Raw genomic sequence first — 23,829 nt, 5'->3', positions numbered from 1 at the left:
TCAAACCAGCATCTCACCATAAACTTATGTTAAAGTTTCAGCTTGGGAGGAGGGACAAATTCTGTAAGTGCAGAGCAACGTATTATAGTAGTATAAACAGAACTTGAAAACTAACTTACAGACCCGCAACTTACTAGGTGTGTAAAGCTATAAAACTCACTCATTCTCTCTGGGGCTCAATTCTCTCCATTCTAGTCCATTTGCAACAATCTTCCACTTCACTGAAAGGGAGCAGGAGTTACAACAGTAATTTACTAAACTAACGTTAAATTCTGTCTGGAATTTACAGCAAGTACTTCAATTTCTACTGTCTGCAGGTCCCTATGAAGCAAAGACACTTTCAAAAGAAGTCTTTTATCATTATCATTCCAATTTATTCTGGAATCTAGAGCTTACTTATGATATTTTAAATAGCCTGAGCAGTGAAAAACCCCAAACAGAATAAACCCAAAGAAACCCATGTCCAGACATATTCAAATCAAACTGCTGAACACAAACACAAAGGAAAAAACTCTTGAAAGCAGCCAGAGAAAAACACATTACCCTTAAAGGGGTATAACAATTTGAATGACAGTGGATTTTTTTTTTCTATCAGAAACCATGGAGGTCAGAAGGAAATGGCACATGTTTGAACTGTGGGGAAAAAAGAACTGTCAACACATAATTCTATATCCAGCAAAAAGTCCTTCAGGAATGAGAATTTATAGCCAGTAACCTGCTCTAAAAGAACTGCTAATAGTAAGTTCTTCAGAAAGTTGGGAAATTACAGTAGAAAGAAATTCAGAACATTAGGAATGAAGGAACAGCAACATAAATGGTAGAATCTAGGTAAATATGGTAGACTATTCTTCTCTCAAATTATTTAAAATATGTTTGGCAACTGACAGCAAAAATGATAAGAATGTGTGAAGGGATTTTCAATATGTGTAAACGTAATATATAAGACAAATAAAACATAAAGGGGAGAGGGTAAAGGGACCTACATGCTGTAAGGTTTCTGCCTTTCTATTGAAATGGTAAAGTATTGATTCTAAGGAGATTGTGGTAGAGAGCGTGCTTAGCATGCACGAGGCCCTGGGTTCAATCCCCAGTACCTCCATTAAAAAAAACCTCCTCAGTAGGCTGCGCAAAGCTAAATATGTATATTATAATCCCTAGAGCAACCACAAAAGGTATGCAAAGAGATAAACTCAAAGCCATAGATGAAATAAAATGAAGTGCTAAAAAAAAGTTCAAACAATCCAAAAGGCAGGAAAGTAGAAAAAAAGAGGAAATAATAACAGAGGTAACACAAAGAAAAGAAATAATAAAATGGTAGGCCTAAACCAAGCATATCAATAACTACATTAAGTGTAATGGTCTGAACATACAATGAAAAGACAGAGATTGTCAGAACAGATTTAAAACTCATGACCCCACTTACTACACAATGTCTATCAGAAAATGACTTCAAATATAGTGATATAGGCAGATAAAAAACAAAAGATGAAAAAAGCTATGATGCAAACACTGATCAAAAGAAGTAACTCAGAGTAAAGAAAATTACAAGGATAAAGAGGGATACAGAGGGATATGACATAATGCTAAAAGGGTTATTAATCCATCCAAAAGACTTAGCAATCCTAAATGTATAAACACCTAACAACAGTGCTTTAAAATATGTGAAGCAAAAACTGTCTGATCTAAAATTAGCAGCACTCTAAGGCATTAGCCTGCTGTGACTCTCCTTTGCCTGGCAAAGCAGTAAAGCTGTTCTTTTCTGATTTTCCCCCCAAGATAAAAATCAGAAGTAGAAAAATCCACGATTATAGTTGAAGGTTTCAATATTCTTCTCTGATTAATATATAGAACTAGTAGACAGAAAACCAGCAAGAATATGTAAGAACTGAACACCACTGTCAACCAAGTGGAATTAGCTGACATGTATAGAACATTGCAGAATATATATTCTATCAACAAGATATACCACATTCTGAGTCACAAAACAAACCTCAAATATCGAAGAATTGAAATCATAAAGAATACATTCCCTGACCATAAAGGAATTAAAATAGAAATCAACAACAGAGAGATAAGAGGAAAAGTTCCAAACACTTAGGATGTTAGATAGCATACATCTAAATAATCTATTATTCAAAGAGTAACTTTCAAGGGAAATTAAAAAATATTTTGAATTAAAGAAAAATGAAAATACAACATAACCCAATTTGTGGGCTCACCTGAAGCATTGCTTAGAGGAAAATTCATAGCAGTAAATACCCTTCTAGGGAAAAAACGGTCCGAAATAAATATACCTGACCCTCGAACAATGGAGGAGTTAGGGGTGCCAAACCTCCGTGCAGTCGAAAATCTGCGTCTAACTTATTGTTGGCCTTCCCTATCCATGGTTCCTCTAAAACCTCAGTTCCTCTGTATCTGCAGTTCCACATTCATGGATTCAACCAACCACGTGGATGGTGTAGTACTATAGTACTTACTATCGAAAAAGATCTGCATATAAATGGACTCACGGAGTTCAAACTCCTGCTGTTCAAGGGTCAACTGTAATCTACACTTCCACCTTAGGAAACTAGAAAAAGAGCAAAATAAATCCAAAGCAAGCAGAAAAGGGAAATACAAAGCAGAAATCAAGCTGAAAACAGAAAAATAATACACAAAAATCAATGAAAACAAAAGCTCATTCTTTGAAAAGATTAATAAAACTGATGAACCTCTAGCAAAACTGAGAAAGAAAAAAAAAGAGAGAACACTCGAATTACCAATATCAGGTATGAAAGAGGAGATTATCACTATAGACCCCACAGGCATTAAAAGAATAAGGGGATACTACCATGAATAACTCTATGCACATAAATTAGACAACTTACATGGACAGACTGCTCGAAAACCACAAACTACCAAAACTCACTGAAGATGCAACTGGTAACCTGAATAATGCCCCCATCTATTAAGAAGTTAAATTCACAGCTAAAAATCTTTTTTAAAAGAAATGCCCAGGCCCATATGGTTTTGCTGGCAAATTCCAACAAACATTTAAAGAAAAAAAATAACACCAATTCTGCAAGATGTCTTCCAGAAAATAAATAAGAGAATCCTTCCCAACTCATTTTCTAAAGCCCTGGTAGGAAACCCAGACAAATGTAATACAAAAAAGAAAACAACAGACCAATAACCTCATGAATATAGAAGCAAGCAACCCCAGCAAAATATTAGCAAATCTAACAGCAACATATAAAACCCTACAACCAAGTGGGGTTTATTCCAGAAATGCAAGGCAGGTTCAACGTTCAAAAATCAACATAATCGACATGTTAAGTCTGAAAAAGAAAAACCAAATGATCATATCAGTTGATGACAACAAAAGCATTTGTCAAAATTCAAAATGCATTCATAATAGAAACTCTCAGCAACTAGGAATAGAAGGGAACTTCCTCAACCTGATAAAGAACTTAAAGGTGAAACAAGAAAAAGATATGCTTTCTCACTACTCCTATCAAATATCATATTAGAAGTCTTGGCTTGTGCAATAAGGGACAAAAATTATAGAAAAGGTATACAGATTGAAAGAAAGAAATTAAACTATCCCTACTCCTAAACAACATGATTGTTTAGAATATATCAGGCAGTCTATATGCTAATAGCTCAGCAAAGAAGCAGGATATAAGGTCAATACAAAAATCAAGTATATTTCTATATGGTGGCAATAAACAACTAGAAACTGAATCTTTTAAAAATACATCATTTACAATAGCTCCAAAGAAATGAAGTATTTAGGTATAAATCTAACAAAACATGTACAAGATCTATATGCTGAAAACTACAAAACACTGATGCTTCCATGAAAAAAAATCAAAGAAAATCTAAATAAATGGAGAAATATACTATAATCATGTGGTGGAAGATTCAGCATATTAAAGATGTCAATTCTCCCCAAATTCATCAGATTCATCATTAGATTTAACCTAATTCCAATAAAAATCCCAGTAGGATTTTTCGTAGACATAGACAAGCTGATTCTAAAATTTATAAAGAACAGCAAAAGATCTAGAATAGCTAAAAACAATTTTAAAGAAGAATAAAGTTGGAGAAACCACACTAATTGATTCTAAGGCATACTATAAAGCTATAGTAATCAAGACAGTGATATTGATGAAGTGATAAAAACAGAACAATGGAGCAGGAGAGAGAGTCCAGATATTGACCTAAAGACAGACAACTGATTTTTGATAAAGATGCAAAAGCAATTTAAAGGAGGAAGGATAGTCTTTTGAACAAATGGTGCAGGAACAATTAGACACCCATATGTAAAAAACAGATCTCCACCTAAACTTCACATCATATACAAAGATTAACTCAAAACAGCCATAGATCTAAATGTAAAATATATAACTACAAAACTTTTAGAAGAATATATAGGAGAAAATATCCTAGGGTTAATAAAAGAGTTCTTAGACATGAGTTCTTTTAAAAAATGACACATTGGACTTCATCAAAATTAAAATCTTGCTTGGTAAAGGACACCACTAAGAGAATGAAAAGTGAAGCCACAGATGTAGAGAAAATATCTGCTGATAAATCACATAACCAACAAAGGACTTTTATCCAGAATGTTGTAAAAAAATTTAAAAAAAAACCTCTCGAAACACAATAGCAAGAAAACAAACTACCAAATTTTAAAATGAGCAAAATACTTGAATACTCCTCTCAACAAATACTTGAGCAAAATAGTCCTCCCTGATGGGTTCAATAAAAATCATGAATCTGAATTCAGCTTGGCTAAATTGTAAGGGTGAGAGCAACACTACTTCCAGCTCCTACATCCCAAGGCAGAAGCTGGCCCAAACTGATTACTTAAAAAAAAAAACATTTTATTGTGAAATATTACAGAGTTTTAAAAAATAATCACCAGGGGGAAAGTAGGTTGAAAAAATTTCCCCTACTCCTGTTCCATATCCTCAACCCACTTCACGCCCTCCTCCCTGCTGTTTTAGAATTTTGGTTCAGACTTCCTCTGCAGAGGATCCCCTATGCTGCATGGAAAGTTAGCACTCTGGTCTTTGTATAAAAGGGCACCATTTCTGGATTATTTCTGAGTTTGAGTTTTCATTTCAAAATACTTGTTTCATACCTCTTTCAATAAAGTTGTCAGGCTGATTTAGAATGTTTATAAATACCAGTTTGTTAGTGAACCATGTTTTAACCTGCCCTTCCTTTTTCTCAGGATGTTTCAAATCTGTATGTATTTAATACTCAGTGGTCTTATAGATAATTAAGTCTTGTACTTTATTAATGTGAAAGAGATCCACTCTTTTGCTTGACTCCATTTTAAATTTTTTGAGTGCCGACCGGGCAGACTGCAACCCTCCATTTAGGCTCTGCTCTCCATTTGCATCCCGGATAACTACAAATCAGTGACTGACACTACCAATCAGTGGAGTCTGCTTGGGGCAGGGGGCTGAGCAGTGCCTAGTACCTGGAACACACTGAGCATTTGCTGAATTTGTTGATTTGATTATGCTGTTCAGTAGTGTGAAAAGGAAAGTGTTAAAATAAAACCTGTTAGGGAAAATAAGGCTCTATCACAATGAGCTGTAGTATATTTTGCCAAAGCTATTAGACTTTTGAGGCAGCTGGTAGCTTATCAATTTTTATTGCTCCAATATAGTTATTTTATGGCCATTACTAGCAAAAGCAGATCATAGGAATAGTGTCTGACAGGAAAGAAGGGCCCAGTATGAGTCTGTTTGCTCTGGATCCCTAAAACAAAGGTTCTTAATGTCATCCCCTTGGCTTTTAGATAGAACAGTAACATGATAAGAAGGAACATTCATTTCTCATTTTGTGAGAGTAGTTTCAGAATGTCTTTCTGCAGTGTTCTTGAGCACCTGCAGAGGTATTCAGTCTTTTTCCTGAGAAGACCTCTTCAGGTACCACCATGATCACAAAGGTATATTTCAAGGTGTTGGTACACCATTAAAACCATCAATCGGTAGTAGATTTCAGGGACTTTGTAGAGGATGGGGCATGGTCCACAGACAATGCTGTAGGATGCCTGAGGTGTCAAAATATAGTTTTAAAAATTAAAAATATGACTCACATACAAATACAGAATGAACACATCAAAAATTAATTTATTAGTGAGGGAAACAGTATGATGTAAGGCTGACTCAAAGAATATTTGAGAGATTCGGTATCTATACATACTGAAAATAAAAATGCTAGACAGAGAGTTACATTAGATAGAAAAGTGATTAGTGCCCTACAGGGCAGTTAACCTGTAGTGTTTGGGATTATTTCTTCTACCAAATAGAAATTTTTTCATCTCTGCCAAACAAAAATCTGTAAATTAACGTGTCACTTCCAAAAGTCTGGACCCTAATCATTAGTGAATAATGAGCCAAACAAAGATGTAATCCCCTAGAGAACTAAATAATCCTTGGGTGGGCCTCTCAGTCAATGCTCCAGAATGACAATGAAAGGACATTTGCTCACCCTTTTGTATTAAGTTTTAAATAATTTCTATCAACAGAGGACTAATAGTATTATACCTGAGTCTCTTTGGAAGTAAAATTAAGGTTCTAAGGGGGCCTGCACTTAGAGTAGTGTGGCAGTGTTCACATATTTTACTTTACACACACATTCCAAAATAGCCATTTATTTACCTTTCAAACCAACTATAGGATCTTAAAAGTCTTCTGAGATCCAGTCATCTCCTACAGCAGGAATGCTTTCTTTAGCAGTCTTGATAGGTGATTATGCAGCATTTGTGTGCAAGAAGGAAGGAAAGTAACATTACTGAGTGCCTATTATGTGCAAATTTATTTGCAATGGGCCAAATTTCTTTTCTCACAGTAACATGTTACCTATACACTTAGCCACATATATCAGATAGATTTCTTCAGCAAAACTGCTTTGATTATACCTTAATTTAAATTATACACAGTATAACTTAGCCTGTTTAATGTACAGTCCCAGTTTTGACATATACGTATTGTTGTAATTACCACCACAAACAAGATATAGAACAGTTCCAAGCGTAATTTCTTTTTAAATGTCAATTAATCAGTAAGTATTTATTGACTACTCACGTGCCCAGTAGTTACAGGATAGTCTTTGGAGATAGCAGGAGAATGTGAAAAGGCAGGAAAAGTAAAAGATATCATGCCTGTCTTCAAAGAACTTTCACAGTCTAAACCACAAGGTACTGTTTCACACACATGAACCAAGCACAAATAAGCAACTTACTAGGTAATAATCTGCATGAGATATGGGTTCTGGTATTGATACTGCTATCATGTGACCTTGAATAAGCCAATTAATAATAATAATAATAATTTTTATTATTAATTAATAACTTATTACTACTACTACTACTACTACTACTACTACTACTACTACTACTACTACTACTACTACTACTACTACTACTTATCTGGGCCTTCCTTTCCTCATTCATAAAAGGCAGTCTCCTAGGCCCTTCCTAATTACAAGCACATGTGAATCAGGTAGTGAGGGTTCAGAGTGATGGTGGAAAGCTGGGAGGTTGAAAACAGCCTATGGGTTGGCCACTCAGGGTTAGTTAACAAACAAGGTAAGAAGTGAGGGATGCAGCACAGAGCTGAGAGATGTGACCTGTCATGGGGCTGTGAAAGGAGCAAATGGATGGATGCTGGTCCAGTGGAGTGAAGAAGAACTGCAAGGTGTCATTCTGGAAGACAGTATTGAGCCCAAGCTTTGAACTGTTTGAGAACCAGGGAGAGACACGAGGACTGGGAAGCTTGATTGACTAAGTAAAGAGAGGAGTGACACCATGATGACAGTGAACCACAACAATCTCTTATTGAAAATCTACCATGGCCATGCCCTCTAGACACCAAGAATACAGCAATACAAACCCTGCCCTTTCACTTATTTACTGCTGCATAACAAATCACCCCAAAACTTCGTGGCTTAAAATAACCATTTTTTGCTCACAATTCTGTGGGTCAGCAATTTGGGCTAGAATCAGTTGAGTGGTTCTTCTCCTAGTCTTTTCTAGGGTCCCTTATGCAGTCAGTCACCTGGCAATATGACTAGGGCTGAATAGTCTAAGACAGCCTAATTCACATGTCTGATGGTTGGCTGTTGATTGGCCTCTCCACATCATCTCTCTTACTTCACCAGGCTAGCTGGGGCTTCTTCATATGGTTGCTACAGGGTTCCTAGGGAGAAGAGGAAAGCTACAAGACTTCTTGAGATCTAGGCTCAAAAGTCACCCAGAGTTACTCACGCTGCATTTATTGGCCAAAGCAAGTTACAAGAACAGCCCGGACTCAAGGAGTAGAGAACCAGACTTCACCTCCTGAAGGGAAGAGCTGCAAAGTACACTATCACGTGGTATATATACAGAGATGAAATGACTTTGTAGCCATTAAGCACTACTATCACACCATCCCATTTGGGAAAATGAGTGTTGAGCACATTTAGTCCTATGGGCCTTGAGAGATGGAAGGAACCACTGAGGTGAAAAAAATGAGTGGATCCTGAGGAACGCACAGGATGGAATGAAGGCAGAGGAATGTGGAGAACTTCAGGCAGAAGGCAGTACAAACAGAGAGGCAGGATGACTCATGGTATGTTTAGACTCTAGTGAATGCACGCTTTGGTGGAGTGGGTAGAGAAGAGGATTTAAGACATAAGGGGTAAGGATGGTGGGAAAGGTTATGACTGGGTGTGGGGAACTTTAAGCGCTAGGCTCTCAGGAGTACAGACACTACCTACCATGCAGTGAGCAAGCAGCCACGGGTACGTGGTAGCCTAGTGGCAGGAGTGGGTATGGCAGTACAGGGAAGGGACCTTTAGAACCTACATCTTTATGCACAGCAGTTTGGAAGGAAGTTGATTTGGACCTGGAGTGGCATAGAGATCATGGCAAGAAAGCAGCCTAGAGATGGTTTCCCTAAAGGCAAGTGCCTACATGGATTCTGCTCAAGGGGCTAAAGGGCATAATTGGAGCTTTTACAGGCAGGTTAATTCAGACGTATAAAAAATGTTTATCTTGGATTTAATTGGTTATCCTAGAAAGAGCTAAATTTAGGCTCATCTCACACACACACACACACACACACACACACACACACACACACCCTATATAAGACGCCAGTTTCATGTGAGACAAGTAGGGTATAACTGTTTACAAAGTTTTGCTTATATTTGAAAAGAAAAAATCTAGTGCTCTTTAACATTATAAGTGGGCAAGGAGTCATGAGGGAAGGCTAGAAACCACGATGCAGCCAGGGAAAAGCTGCCTGCACTTTGACTATAATGTATACTGCGAAGCCATTCTCTGCCCAGGCAGACTGCATAGTCACACTTTTCACAGGGGGAGCATGGTAAAACATCAGTTTTCTTTTGACAGTCTACAAAATGTATATTTTCTTTCCCAAACTACTACTTTCCAAAGGACTTATGTGGCCAACAGAACATGTTACGTGTAATTTTTTTTAACACAAAATGAGAATTGACCTTGGTTTGTTAATTAACTAGCAGGCAGCAATTCTCTTTCAAGTGTGTGAGAGAAATAGGATGTAGAGAATTTGAGGGTTTCCTACCACTATGGCAGTGGCAATCTAGCTGTAAACCTTCAGGTCATGTGTATAACAAAATAGGTCACAGGGCAAGGAAGTATGGCATTAGGTGCTAAAGTGGACAGAAAGGCAGGACTTAATGAGGGAATATGGTGTAGAGGATGACATCCAAATGAGCGGGGTTTGGGGAAGGGGGAAATCTGCTGAGCTAGAATTTGGAAGAATTCAGAATTGGCCCAGGCAGGACTGACTGGCAGGGCAGAGAGGAAAGGATGATCCAGTTGTAAGGAAAGGCTCCAGGTAAACTTGAGTATTGGATTATTTGTGGTACTGGGAGAGGGGAGGCAGTGAGGAAGTAGTTCAGAGATGACTTCCCAGACTGTGTGCTTAAGACTCCTTGTTCCACCCAGTTGCCTTGAAATGCCACCTGAAGAACTGTCCTCTGCTGATGCATTGTGTCAAATGAAAACACTACAAAACAACCGAACTAATAAACAAGAAAAGAAAGGATATTTAGGTTCCTCTTTACATATATAGCACTTCATCCACTGTCTAGGAGGTGAATAGCTGGCCCTTTGTGTGTATCCCATAGGAGAGGGAAAAGCTCTCCAGGGAGAACACATCTCCTCTGCCATTGTGCTTGCTCAGATTTAGCCAGACCATACTATACAGCAGTTACGCGAGAAAGGGACCTCCGCTGCATTTTCTAATGACATAGTGTTCTAGGAAGAGATCTGGGTGGGCATGCTGAGTTTTTGCTAATTCTCTCCTCAATGTGCTTCTCAAACCTGAGGAGGTTTCCTGTAAAAAGATGTGTTTTATTTTAGGATCTGAGAAATCATAGATGGTTCATATCACAGGGGTTCCAAGATATCATGTGTTATCAGTGTCCTCAACAGTTAGCTTTAAAAAAAAAGTATAAAAATAACATTCAGTGACTATCCAGATAACTTATTTTGTGGGGAGGTACTCAGGTTTATACACTTGAGGAGTGCCTAGCCTTGGGCTTGGTATACAGCAAGCACTCAAGGAGTGTTAATTGCTTCTGAGCTACTTTTTGAAGTTTCTTTATGAAGTATAGCAATGCACTAAATTTTGGGTGAACATGATTCTTCAATGTTGGAGGACAAGTAAAACCATCAAAACTGGGCATCTGGTCCAATCTTTGTATGATAAACTGGATTCCCATCCATCTCCGTTCCTAAACTTTCTCATCACTGAGGACAACTTTTAAAATTTCGCCCACAGACAACATGCTTTGAAGGCCTGCCTACCAAACACACCACACCTACGGATTACTTAATTTCTCCATTTTAATTAACCAAAGGCAAATGTCTCTGACAGGGAAAGGTTCTGTTAAACAAGAGATGATGATGATGATGATCATAATACATTTGGTATGTCAGATATTGCTCAGCATTTCATTCTTAATATGCCATTAATTCCACATAATCCCCGTGGTTATTAATAACTTCATTTTACAAATGAGGAGACTGGGGCACAGAGAGGTCAAACTCACTCAAGGTTGCATAGCTAATAAGATTCAAAAGCAGGATTTAAATAACTTGGATCTCTGCTATTCTATCCATTCTAGCATTCAAACTCTAGCTAATTAGTTTTACCATGAATGGCAGTATAATTCTAGCAATCTCACTCTCAGGTATTTACCCTAGAGAAATGCAAATTTATGTGCACACAAACACTTGTACATGAATTTTTATAGCAGCTCTACTTATAATCACCCCAAACTGGAAACAACCCAAACATGGTACATTCACAGAATGGAATACTACTCGATAATAAAAAGGAACAAACTATTGATACACACAACTTGGATAAATCTCAAAAGCATTATGCTGAGTGAAAAAAGCAAGACCAAAAAGATTACATACAGTCTGACTCCATTTATGTGACATCAAAGTGACAAAACTATAGTGTGACAGAGCGCAGATCAATGGCTACCAGAGGTTGGGGTGGGAACAGAGTGTGACTGAAAGAGGTAGCACAAAAGAGTTTCTTGGGGTGGTGGAGCTGTTTTGTACCTTGATCATTAACAGTGGTTGCACTAATCTATACATGTGTCAAAATTCAAAGAACTATACACAGCCCCCCCTCCCAAGTCAATTTTACTGTATGATAATTAAAGAAAAAGGCAACAGGTCATCATCTTTTCAGTCAGTACAAATTTCTGTATTTCCCATTTATTCACAGCAGACTTTTACAGTTCTACCTATCATTAACACTAGCTTTCAGATTTAAAGTTAGAAGAGTTGCATTATAAGAAGCAAAGAACCATTATTAGGCCACACATCCAAATTGAATGATGACAGTTATCATTAGCAAACATTCCTTAAAAGTTAAGTGAACTTGAGTGCTTATTTCCTTAAAAATAAAAGTATTTCAGTAAATGTATTATATGGTATGATATTTGATAGCAATTTGCATAGTAAAACATAAAAAGTAATCAAAATTAACCCTGGAAAGGAAAATGTGATGGAATGAGGATGTCATAGTTAACCATGGATCTTTCTACAACTTTTCAGTTTTTACTAGAATGCATTCACATATCACTAGTATAATTAAAAATAAACAATTTTAAAGAATTTCAAAAATCTTTCTAGATTGAAATGGAGATGTTTCCCAAGTGGCAATATACTTCCATCCATGGGGTTTCAACTTGCCTTCAGGAACCCTCTGGTTACTCCATTTACCAGGTGAGGTTTGCATCCTACTCAACACCTAGTGCCTCACTCACAGCACAGTGGGCACTCAACAAATACTAGCTGCACTGAATTGCACCTGGGAATGTGAAGAACAAAAATGACAACACATGGTCACTAACAAACCCTATAATCTAGAAATGCTCTTAATTCTGAATGAGGCAAATTATTACTGAGTGCTAACGACATGTTTAATAATTACAAAGCCATACACAGAATTTTGGAAGAGAGCAAGACAAACATATACTGCCAGTGGTGTACAAGTTTTTAAAGCCTAAAATAGGGAAAACCCAAACCAGAATCAATTACTCCTGGCCCCCTTGCCATAAAACCATAAAATTCAAAAGAGTGAGAAAAAGAAAAACAAGGGGGAAAAAACTAACCTGCGCTGAGTTTCTATGGGTTGTGCACTAGACATTTGTGTAGATTAAAACTTATTTGAGGGCTCACGTTTCAGCTTGGGCATGTAAAGCATCGGGAAACCATCATTTCCACCCTTATGACAAGAAACTAAAAATCAACGACCGACTCTTCTTGGACCTATGAGAAGTGAAATCACACGGCAAAACACTATCCTGATATCTGAAAAGAGGTGCCTACAGGTAGACACAGGATCAGAGAATGTAAGGTGGTAGGAAAATTAAACTAGAGATTCTGACAAATTACTGGAGGCCAGTGTATGGAACATCATGAGAGTATGAAGTTCCTGGGCTCCAAACTGGTGTTTCCCATCCTCTTACAAGTTTTACAGGAATCCCACCAGACGCTTACAGAGAGGATCAGGGAAAATCCCACAGAAAGCTCCCACCGTGGTGCTGGTTGGCTAAGGAAAATAGCACTCACTGTGAAATCCACCCAGACCCCTTTCCTTTATCTCTAGTACAGAACAAAAAGCTTAATCTGCATCGGGGAGTGGAGGAAGGACTTGAAACCCATGGCCTGAGGATACTGGTGGAACAGAGAAAAAAGAAAAAGAAACACCACCCCTGCAGGAGGGGCAAGAAATCTTGTGAAGAATACACAAGATCCAAGTTCCAGTACCTGACTAAGTCTAAGGCTTAATCAAATCATCAGAGAACTCCCCCTCCCCTACTACCACCAGCTACGTGGTTAGTAACAGTGGAATACAACTGGGAGAGCTATGAGGGAAGGCTCTTGGGAAACAGCACAAAGGAAAAACCCAAAGCCAAGCAAGAGTCAAAAAGAAGGTATCACTAGAGGAATCAGAAATCTCTGGTGCCCACAGCAAAAACAAACATCGAACACAGGCCAACTCCTGACTAGATTAACTTAAACCCCTACACTAAAGGCCGAGCAGAAGGAAATCTGTGTTCTTCTCCTGACCATGTTCAACTTTCAACGTATTTATGAGACATAATAAAAGGCAGGAAAATATTCCAAATGACAAAACAATCATCAGATCCAGACTCAGTATGACAAAGAAGTTGGGACTATCAGAAATGAAATTTAAAAGAATTATGATTAATACATTAAAGACTCTCTAGTGGAAAAGGTAGACAATACGCAAGACCAGATGGATAATGTCAGCAAAGAAATGGTTAAGTGTAATAAAGAATCAAATGGAGATGCTCAATGAAAACATATTAAAAAAAAAAGCCAACATGCTCAACAGCAGACTTGACACAGGCAAGAAAAGAATCAGTGAGCATGAAGATCGAGTTTATTGATCAGGTCAATAAAAATAAAAACAAAGACAGACAAAAGAGTGGAAAAAATAGAACACAGCATTCAAGAACTGTGGGACAATATCAAACAGTATGACGTATTTGTAATTGTAACCCCAGAAAGAAGGAAAAAAAGAGAACAAAGCACAAGAATTATTTTGAAGAAATAATGGTTGAGAACTTTCCAAACTAGTCACAGACAACAATCCAAAGATACAAGAAGCTCAGAGAACACCAAGCAGGATAAATAAGAAAAAACAAAAAAGCCACACCTAGGCAAAGACAGAGATTGAAGGCAGCCAGAGGAAAAAAGACATTAACTATGGAGGAACAAGGATAAGAATTACAGTAGACTTAACAGAAACCATGAAAAAAAAGGAAATCATGCAAGCAAGGCAACAGTAGAGTAATATGTTGAGAGAGGAAAAGAAACTGTCAACTCAGAATTCCATATCCCATGAAAATGTCCTTTTAAAGTGAAGAAAAAAATGAAGACTTTCTCAGATAAACAAAAACAAAGAACTTACTGCCAGCAGACCTGACATAAAAGAAATGTTAAAGGAAAATTCTTCATGCAGAAAGATTATGATTAAGGTGAGAACTTGGATTGGTATAGAAAGAAATAAAGAGCATTGGAGAAGAAATAAATGAAGGTAGAGTGTAATATTTCATTCTCAAAATGTTTGAAAAGCCAATTTCCCAGACACCAGCCAAGGGCCAATCTTGCAAGCAGGCCTTCTAAAGATAACCACCTTGGGCCTGCTTCAGCACAATAGGGTATATATTAAAAACAAAAACAAAAACAAAAACAAAAACAAAAACAAACCTACAGCTAGCATCATACTTAATGGTGAGAGAGAGAATGCTTTCCAAGATTGGAACAAATTAAGGATGTCCTCTCTTACCACAATTCTGATAAAGATGAAAAATAACAGTACTCATATTACCTGATTTTAAGACTTCTTATAAAGCTATCGTAGTCAAGATAGAGGCACACAGATCAATCCAACAGAATAGAGATCAGTAATAGACCCACACAAGCACAGTTATATTTTTGACACAGGTACAAAAGCAATTCAATGGACAGTCTTTTCAACAAATAGTTCTGGAACTACTGGACATCCATATGCAGGAAGATGAACTTTGACACACATTCCTCATTTTTATGGCTGGTGGGAATGCAAAATGGTAGAACCACTTTGGAAGACAGTTTGGCAGTTTCTTATAAGAACTCAGCAATCCCATTCCTAGGTATTCACCCAAATGAACTGAAAACTTATGTCCACACAAAATGTTTATTTCAGCTTTATTCATAATCACCAAGAAACTGGAAGACACCAAGTTGTCCTCAAACAGGTGAATGAACAAACTGTGGTACATCCATAAAATAGCACACAATTCAGTAATAAAAAGGAACAGGCTATTAATTCACATAACATGGATGAATCAAGTAAAAGAAGCGAGATCAAAACAAGGCTACATATTGTATGATTCCACTCAAATGACATTCTGGGAAAGGGAGGGCTACAGTAAAAAATTCAGAAGTATACTATTCTGAGGCATTTCTAGGAAACAAAACTGACTGGATTTATTTTTTTAACAGGGATAGTTCTGACCAGGTCAACTTGAGCAGAAGTCCATGGAAGTTTACATCACCATCACCATATACCATCTCTTTTTAAATAAATGTATTTAATTTTTTAAATATGACAATATATTCATGTGTCTTAAAATTCCAAAAGAATATATATAAGTTTATGCAGTGAAAAGTCTCCCTCCCACCCTCTACTCCTGGCCATGTATGCCCCAAAGCTATCAGTGTCTTAAATATCCTTGCAGAAATATGTTTTATGTGTACGTAAGCAAAAATATACATATTATTGCCCCACTATCTATTTTACACAAATGGTAGTATACAATACATGCTGTTGTTTCTTGTTTTTTCATCTTGTACAACTCGAAGATCATGCAATATCAATGTAATATTCTGCTGTATAATCAAACCTTGACAGATCCTTAGGACATATCCACTCTTCTGCTATTATCAGCAATACTCCAAGTAATATGCAAATATTTGTCGAACATATTCCTGGGAGTGTTTGCTGGGTCAAATGATATGTGCATTTATAATTTTGATGGCTCTTTCCAAGTCACTGACTTTTAAAATGTCAGGGATTTTTCATTTTTATCCTAGGAGGGAAAAAAGCAAGCTGAGATTCTATTACCAGGCAATTTTCTGGAGGAATGTACAGCTCTAAGATGTACAAAGTGAGCTTTCTATTCAGTTCCCCACACATGCTTCCTAGGTTCCACATACATTTTCATGTAATGTATTTCAGGCCACAAGCTGGTTGTGAAGCTTATTTCAGGTATGTAAAAGGTCTTACTTATAGAATCTTCACAGGCAAAGGCCAAAGGCTGATGGCCCAAATCGCTGGTCACTGATCACTCACTTTACAGCACAATGCTGGATTCTTTACTGCAATCACAAGATTTTAAAATCTTGACCAAATAAAACATATCTACAGAGTATCCTTTGTCCTTATTATAATGCCCAAATAAGGATTTCTTTTAAATAAAACGATAAATCACAGAAAGGTTATGAAGAAAGGCTGCAAATGTTTCTTTCATCTTTTAGTAGTGATGGATTCCCAATTACCACCTTTTTTGCTTGACTACAAAACCTAGTGCAATCTTGTACATTATGGTTTTTGTGATAAAGCTTGAATGGGAGGTTGAAAAAACCCAGGGGCTCCTTTGATAATAGCCACACAAGATCAGTGAGCAGCCAAGCCACTCATGAGGATATCTACATCTAGAGCCGCATCATTTCCCTTTGGCTTCCTCCTAGGAAAAACATCATTCAGCTTCACTCAACAGAAAAGAAGGTAGCACAATCACATTACTTAGCTTCAAGAATACATGGCATTTATAAATGAGCATTTAACATGACTTAGCAAAGGAAAAGAGGTTATATGCATTAATAAATTATTATGCATTACTGTGGTAATGGTCCCCAATTTTCTCCTCATCCACACCTTTGGAAGTTTCCCCCACATCCCCCTATAATGACTCTGGGCTTGGCCAAGGAAGAACTGTGCTTTGGCTGATGGAACACTATCAAATATGACACAAGCAGACACCTGAGAAGTGCTTGTGCACTGGTGCTTGCTGTCGCTTGCTACTCTTTGTGCCTTTGAGATCATGATGTGAACAAGTCCAGACTAGCCAGCTGGAGGAAAGACCACTTGGGGAGTAGAGATGAGCCATCCCAGCTTGGCCTCCTATACCAACCAGCATGCCAACCACCAGATGTGTGAGTGAGGCCATCCTAGATCATCCAGCTGCCAGCTAACCACTCCCCACCACTAAAAAAAAAAAAAAAAAAAAAAAAAGCTAATTGTCATAGGCTACTTCAAAGTAAATGTCTGTGGTCCTGTACATATGGAACGGGGAAGAGAACACTGATTTTCCCTATGAAGTTCACTCTGCACATAAGAAATAGTTTCAAACAGAAAAACCTGCAGTACCTGGATGAGAATAAATAAATATATAAGTATCGAAAAAATTCCTAAGTCTTCCCAGATTCTCACAAATGTGCTGTCTGCCATCACAGATGGCTCACACCAAAAAAACAAAAAACATAAAAAATTTCCATTTAGTCACTGAAGCATCTTTATCATGATATATTTAAACCAAAGTCTTATACTCAACAGTTCCATTTCTAACATGAACAACAATTCAGGTTTCCAGGAATTAGTTTTTCTTCCAATTCTACATTTTCCCCCATTTGACAGGGCTCTGTGAAAGCTGAAAGAGCTCCCTTAACACAGCCTAAGAAGCATCAGATACATGAGCCCAATTAAACCTCCTTCTAGAAGCATTCTACAGAACCAGCTTCTTCCAGCATCATCACAGCAACTTGTTTTAGCCGTGTTAATGGTGGGCAGTAAAAAATGTTTAAGATCCACACATTGGAGCCAGAAACACTGCCTCTACTGTATCACAAAGTAAGACACTGAAAGAGAAATGACTTTCTTAAGCCACTTGTTTAGGCCTCACTGGACATCCTTCTGGATTAAATATGCACATGCGCGCACACACACACATTGCGTGGTCTAAGAAAAGGTAAAAACAACTTCCAGCAGCATCCCACAGCCCTTGGAATAAAGCACAAGCTCCTTAACGAGCTTCCATAAGGCCCTGTCAATCTCCCCCTGCCTATTTCATCTCTTTCCCCAGGTCCTAGCCAAACCTCTGTGGATCCTTTCCACATCTCTCTCCCACATCTCAGTGCCCTCACAACACCTGCTGTTCCCTCTGCCTGGCAATCCCTTCTCTCTGAATTTTGCCTCACTTATTCCTGCTCATCCTTCAGGCTCCAGGGCACCTTGCTGGTCTCCCTCTTGCTTGCTGTGTGACCTTGGGCAAGTTACCTTTGCTTCAACTCTCTGAGCTTAGTACCTAGAAAGATATCCTGTGATAGGCACTTAGCACAGTGTTTAGCACACAGGAAATGATGAACAAATCATCACTGCTGTTATCGCTATTATCTCACAGTAATCTCCATCATAACTCTTAGTACAATTAATAATCAGATATTTATTTGCAGAAAAAATAGAAACACCTCCTTGGATCTCACCTTAATACTTAATACCTTTTGTGCTATTTCTAACCCGCCCCCCGGTACTGCATTTTTGGAAGGGAAGAAGAATGAATGTTTACAAAGCAAGTATTACTTCAATTATTATTATTTTTGTGATGTAATTTGGCAGATGAAGAAACTGAGGCACAGAGAAGAAGATAAGTAACTGGCCAAAATCAAGTGGTGGATTAAAACCCAAGTTGGCCTGACCCCACAGCCTATGCTGGGTATGTGACACCAAAAGCTTCCCTAACTCATGAACCTGTCATCTAAGAGCAGCAAGCCTTGGGAAAGAAGGATCTTTACATTCACTCACACACAACCCACATGACTCCCGGGTATCTAACTCTTCAGATCCTTAACCAGCCTGGTGTTCCAGTCAGTCCTGTAAACCCCTGCAGCAGAATATTCTTCCCCTTGACTGTGACAGTAAATTTCCTTACTACCTTTCCACTGGATGTTGAGCTCTCAAGGGGGTGAATGTCTTTCACCTCTTCTACCCCTAGCAAATACATGTTTGCTAAATAAATTAAATGAAAATGTTGGAGAATATATTATGGGTGTAAAGTTGGGGAGTGGTGGAGCGGATTTTCGTAACACTATTAAAATCCGGCATGGTTAAGAACAAACTTGACAAAAATGATGACAAAAGAGTTTATCTTAACCACTTTTACAATTGATAACGATGTCTGTATCTAGCACCAGAGAGTCCACGTGATTTACCGATGCATGCTCTACAGCTATAGGTAGACTTTGCTCACCAATGTTCTGCTATTCCCTGTGGCTGCCCCTGAGCCACTCTCATGACTGGATACCTTTGACAAATACCAATATCTCAATAGTTACTCTCAAATGGTTCATAAAAAGAAACAGTAAGTACAAGCGATAAAGCAAATGGGAGCAAACTTCGTCAATGGTGACCTTGGGTAAAGGGAATACAGGAGCTCTTTGTACTACTCTTGCAACTTTTTAAAATTATCATATCAAAATAAGAACCTCTGAAAATCTAAAAAATAATTTTCCCAGGAGATTCCAACACACACGGTCTAGTGTACTGGCCATGCTGGTACCATATTCTCTTATCAGCTGTTCCAAAAAGTACACTCCAAGCTTGGGTCTCCTTGCCTATCAGCCAATATCAAGGGACAAGGAGGCCCTTGGGTAGCAGGGCTCAGCCACAGCTTCTGGGCTGGGACAGAGATTAAATTATTTACTGCTTGAACAGTATTACTCAACACACAGGTATCTCCTACTGGTCAAAGCCCCAGTACTATTTCCCCACACCAGGCCCCCTACTTTCTTCAGTCAGCTTCCCTCTGGGTTCTTATTTTCCTTTTCCCAAGCTTAGCTATGGGGTCAGGCAAATTCTCCCCAGGACTCTTTTTTCTCACTGTCCCCCAGAAGAAGCGCAGAGACAGTTCTGATGGTAATAGCTTTGTTGCTATTGTCAATGGAGAGACCTACAGAGAGGAGGCAAAAACAACCATGAGGGAGTCACACAGATTCCAGAAAACAGAAAACTCACATCAGTAGTTACTTGGTCTGTAATGACCAGTTGCCAGCATCCTTTTATTTGTTCATCACTTCTATCTACTCATTCTAGATCTTCCCCACCCCACGAACCAGGATGCTTCAGCTTTCCTAGCCACTGTAAGTGGAACAACAGGTAGAAACCTGTAAACCATTCAAATGTCCCCATATCAGCCATTTCAGGAGACTGCCACACGAGTGTCACCCAACACTAAACCCTCACCTATAAGGTGAGATAAGTAAAGGTCATAGGAAGTTATCCCCTGATGAGAGACTTTCTTAACGTAAACCAACATATGATTGCTACCTTCCTCGGCTCCTGTTTTGTGTTAAGCTCCATGAGGAAGTCGGTGTATTATGCCCTATAATGTTCAACCCGTATCACTGATCGAAGCTTCTAAGACCCCTCTGTAAAGTCATGTCTTCAAGAACACCCAATGCCTTCTGCCTCCCCCAAAACACTTGCCTAGTTCCAGTCAGACCTCAAGTAGTGTGCAAAAAGAAATGACTTTGCAGAGCTCAGGGGAGAAGTGGGTTGTCAGGGTTGGTAGAACACAAAGGAAGGAAAAGACCAGCATCATCAAGAAAAGCTTACTCAACCTACAAGTCTTCAACATCCTTTGGTCTTAAATATTTTAACTTTTCACTAACCCTTAAGTCTCAGGTATGATGAAAGCCCTATACCATTACCCGTCCTATGCCTGGGAGCCTCCTCTACAAGGCCAGAAGGTGGGTCACAGGTGCCCCTAAGGCTGCTTCCAAGTCACTCCTGGTAGCCCGCTGATCACAAACACTTCAGGAAGGAGTGGGAGGCCCTTCTCCACTTTCCCCTACCTGTGACCAAGATTCACCAACTCCTACAGGTGAGAAGGCATCTACCGCACTGCCAAGGGACAGTAACACGACTCAGAAAAGGGGGAGACACAAAGTGTGCGGGTCCTAGAACCAGACCAGGACCCCCGAGTATTCCAGAAGTGACTGGACGAAGAATGCAAGGAACTCTGTCAAGGCAACGACATTGGGTTAAGAGGACTTCTCTAGCAAACAAAACTGCACAGAAGAGCACAGTTGAAGAAAAGGTGCCAAGGATGGTAGCTAACACTGAGAAGATCTCACGTAATTCCCTCACCCCTTGAAGGAAGGTATTATCCTTTTACAGTTCAAATATTTAAGTTTAAAGCTCACTGTAAGTGAAGAAGAAAATGATACGTTATAGAGGTACTCCTAGGCTAAACAAAAGAGGGAAAAAACCATCTATTTTCACTTATCCAGAGAGTAATCACATGATGCTATAAAAGCATGAGAACTACACTATTCAAAGGGTACAGAGGCCTGGGATCCACATTCCCATTGTTTACAGATGTTATGAAAAGTATTAAATTAAATAAAAACACAATGCTTTGTTCAGGCCGACTCCTTTCTTACTGCCCCCTCCACCCCCAAGATGACAAGAAGTGGATGCAGAGAAGGTATTTAAGAGAACTGCTCTAGGAAAGTGGAGTCTGGGTTGCTTAAACTAAGCCAAGATGTTGTGCAACCAGTCTTTACCTAAATTATTTTCCATTTCTTTACGAGTTTAGGAAGAAGCAGTTATCTTTATCAGGCTGAATATAGGGAATAAGGTCGCCTTTCCCTCCACACCAATGGAATCACCATCAAGTCGGTTTTGATTTCTTATACAATCAGACGGCAGAGGTGGTGTGGCACGGGGATCTCATTCTCAGCTTCACACATGAACGGATCTCACATCCAAAAAAAAAAAAAAAACAAAAAACAAAAAACCAAAAACTCTCGAACATCCGAGACCACGAACTTCCTTGCAACTCAAAAAGTCAGAGAAGCGGCCAAACAAGTTTCTTGCCAAATGCTTAGGGGCTACATATGTCCCTGGGCTACACAATGATACCAACTTTTAACATGCCTTCACAAACCACCATTGTGGTCACACACTCGAGATCCCGCCCCCCCTTTCTCCTCACAAATAATAAATGCAGGTTGCCTCGTGCAATTTAAAGCCAGACCTCACAGAAGCAGTGGCTCTGAAACGCGAGAGGAAAAGATCGGAGGGAGGCTATCCTTTTTTTTTTTAAATCGATTGCCCCATGGCGGTGGGAATAAAACCAACTCGATCGCTAGAGAAAAGTTAACTTCGCCGTGCCCAGCGGTGGGAATTTTTCCCTTAAGACTCGCAAAGCCCTCCCGCTTTTCCCACCACTGCCCCCCCTCCCCGCCCCCGGACCGCCCGGCGCTCGGCGGTTACGGCGGCCCCGGCCGGGCAGCGCCCGAACAATGACGCCAGGGGGAGGGAAAGTTCGCCAGTCTGAGGGGCGCCCGGGCTCACCGGGAGCCTCGCCGCCGCCCGCACCGCCGGGCCCCGGGTCACTGGGATTCGGTTCTTCCCGCTCCCCCACCACAACATCGAAACCACCAGGGCGCGTCCCAGCTCCCCGGAGCATCTGGCCCCAGGCGACCCGCAGAGCAGGTCCTCCCGCCGCGGGTCTCTGACCCCGGGAGCCCTGAGAGCAGGCAGAGGACCGGGAGGGAGGGGGCGCCAGGAGTGAGCACCGGAGGGAACGGCCGCAACAGTTATGGCGCTCAATTCCTGCCCGAGTGTAGCCGCAATCGAACCCGGCCGGCCGCCCCCGCCCCCCGCGCCGGCCACCCGGCGATGCCCCGGCCGGCCGAGGGGGCCACCCGTCGCCTCAGCTCAGCCCACACACGCTCTCGGCCCCAAGGCGTCGGGGACGCCGGAGGCCACCGCAGTGTGGAGCCGGAGCGACCACGAGCGCGGCGAGGCTGGGCCGGGACGCTGCGCTCCGCGGCGCCCGTTTCCACTCCCCGAGGCCGCCACTCCCGTTGCCCACCCGACGCGACGCCCCCAAGCCCGCTCGCCCCGCGTGCAGGCTCGGCGGCGCCTACCTTGGCGCAGCTCGCTCGCCGCTGCTTCCCGGCTCCACACTCGGGCCCGGCAACGTGCCGGGCGAGTCTAGTCCGGGTGGTAACCGCCCCCCGCGCCGCTCGCTTTCTTCTCTCCCCTCCCTCGCACCTGCCCCCTATCTCCTCCCCACCCCCGCCCCCCGCCCCGCCGCCGGATCCGCCGGGGCCGCCCCCCGCGCCTCAGCTCCCGCCCTCGGCCCTCGCCCGCCCGCCTGCCTGGCCCCGTCAGGCCTCAGCGCTGGGCAGGCGGTTGGGCGGCGGCAGCGACGGCGGCGGAGGCGGCGGCGGCGGCAGCTGAAGCGGCGCGGAGCACTATTGTATTCCTGACACTGTGCGCTCCCACGCTCCGCCTCTTCCCCTTCCTTCCCTCTCCCCCCGTTCCACTCCCCCCCCCAACGCCAGCCAACCGCCAGCAGCGCTCGCCCTACCCGACTGGCTCCCCGCCGTCCGCCTGCCGCGCGCTCTTCTGGCGGGCTGGGCGCCGAGGCCACCGCCGCGCGCCTCGAGGCCCCGCCCACTTGGTGCTCCCGCACCCGCGGCGCCGGGCTCCAGGTGGGTTCCTCTCTGCTCCTGCTGGGCGCGCTGCTGCGGGGAGGAGCCTCAGCCCAGCCAAGAGCCCGAGAGGCTGACGACCAAGAGGTGCCTTGGCTGTGTTGAAAACACTAAGCTTTTCGTGGCCCCTTTCAACTCTAAAGTTCTGTAAGTGGACCCTCCTGTATACAACCGATTGTCGGCCACTATTGATT

At 40.9% G+C, this 23,829-nt stretch overlaps 1 protein-coding gene across 6 annotated transcripts in view; it reads right to left on the bottom strand.

Moving 5' to 3' along the window:
* The window catches only part of JADE3 (jade family PHD finger 3), a 138,494-nt gene extending 114,904 nt beyond the window's left edge, over nt 1-23,590 (bottom strand). For 4 of the 6 annotated variants that reach the window (XM_074359570.1, XM_074359572.1, XM_074359571.1 and 1 more), the window contains exon 1: nt 23,066-23,220. The gene's annotated coding sequence lies outside the window, so the exon portion shown is untranslated. Of the gene's footprint in view, nt 1-23,065; nt 23,221-23,511 lie in introns of those variants that run through there. The other 2 variants (XM_074359567.1, XM_074359569.1) reach the window with 2 other exon arrangements.
* Nucleotides 23,591-23,829: the final 239 nt, after the last annotated feature.

Source organism: Camelus bactrianus, chromosome X, assembly GCF_048773025.1.
Source record: "Camelus bactrianus isolate YW-2024 breed Bactrian camel chromosome X, ASM4877302v1, whole genome shotgun sequence".
Taxonomy (NCBI): domain Eukaryota; kingdom Metazoa; phylum Chordata; class Mammalia; order Artiodactyla; family Camelidae; genus Camelus; species Camelus bactrianus.
This window is presented reverse-complemented; position numbering and strand designations above follow the sequence as displayed.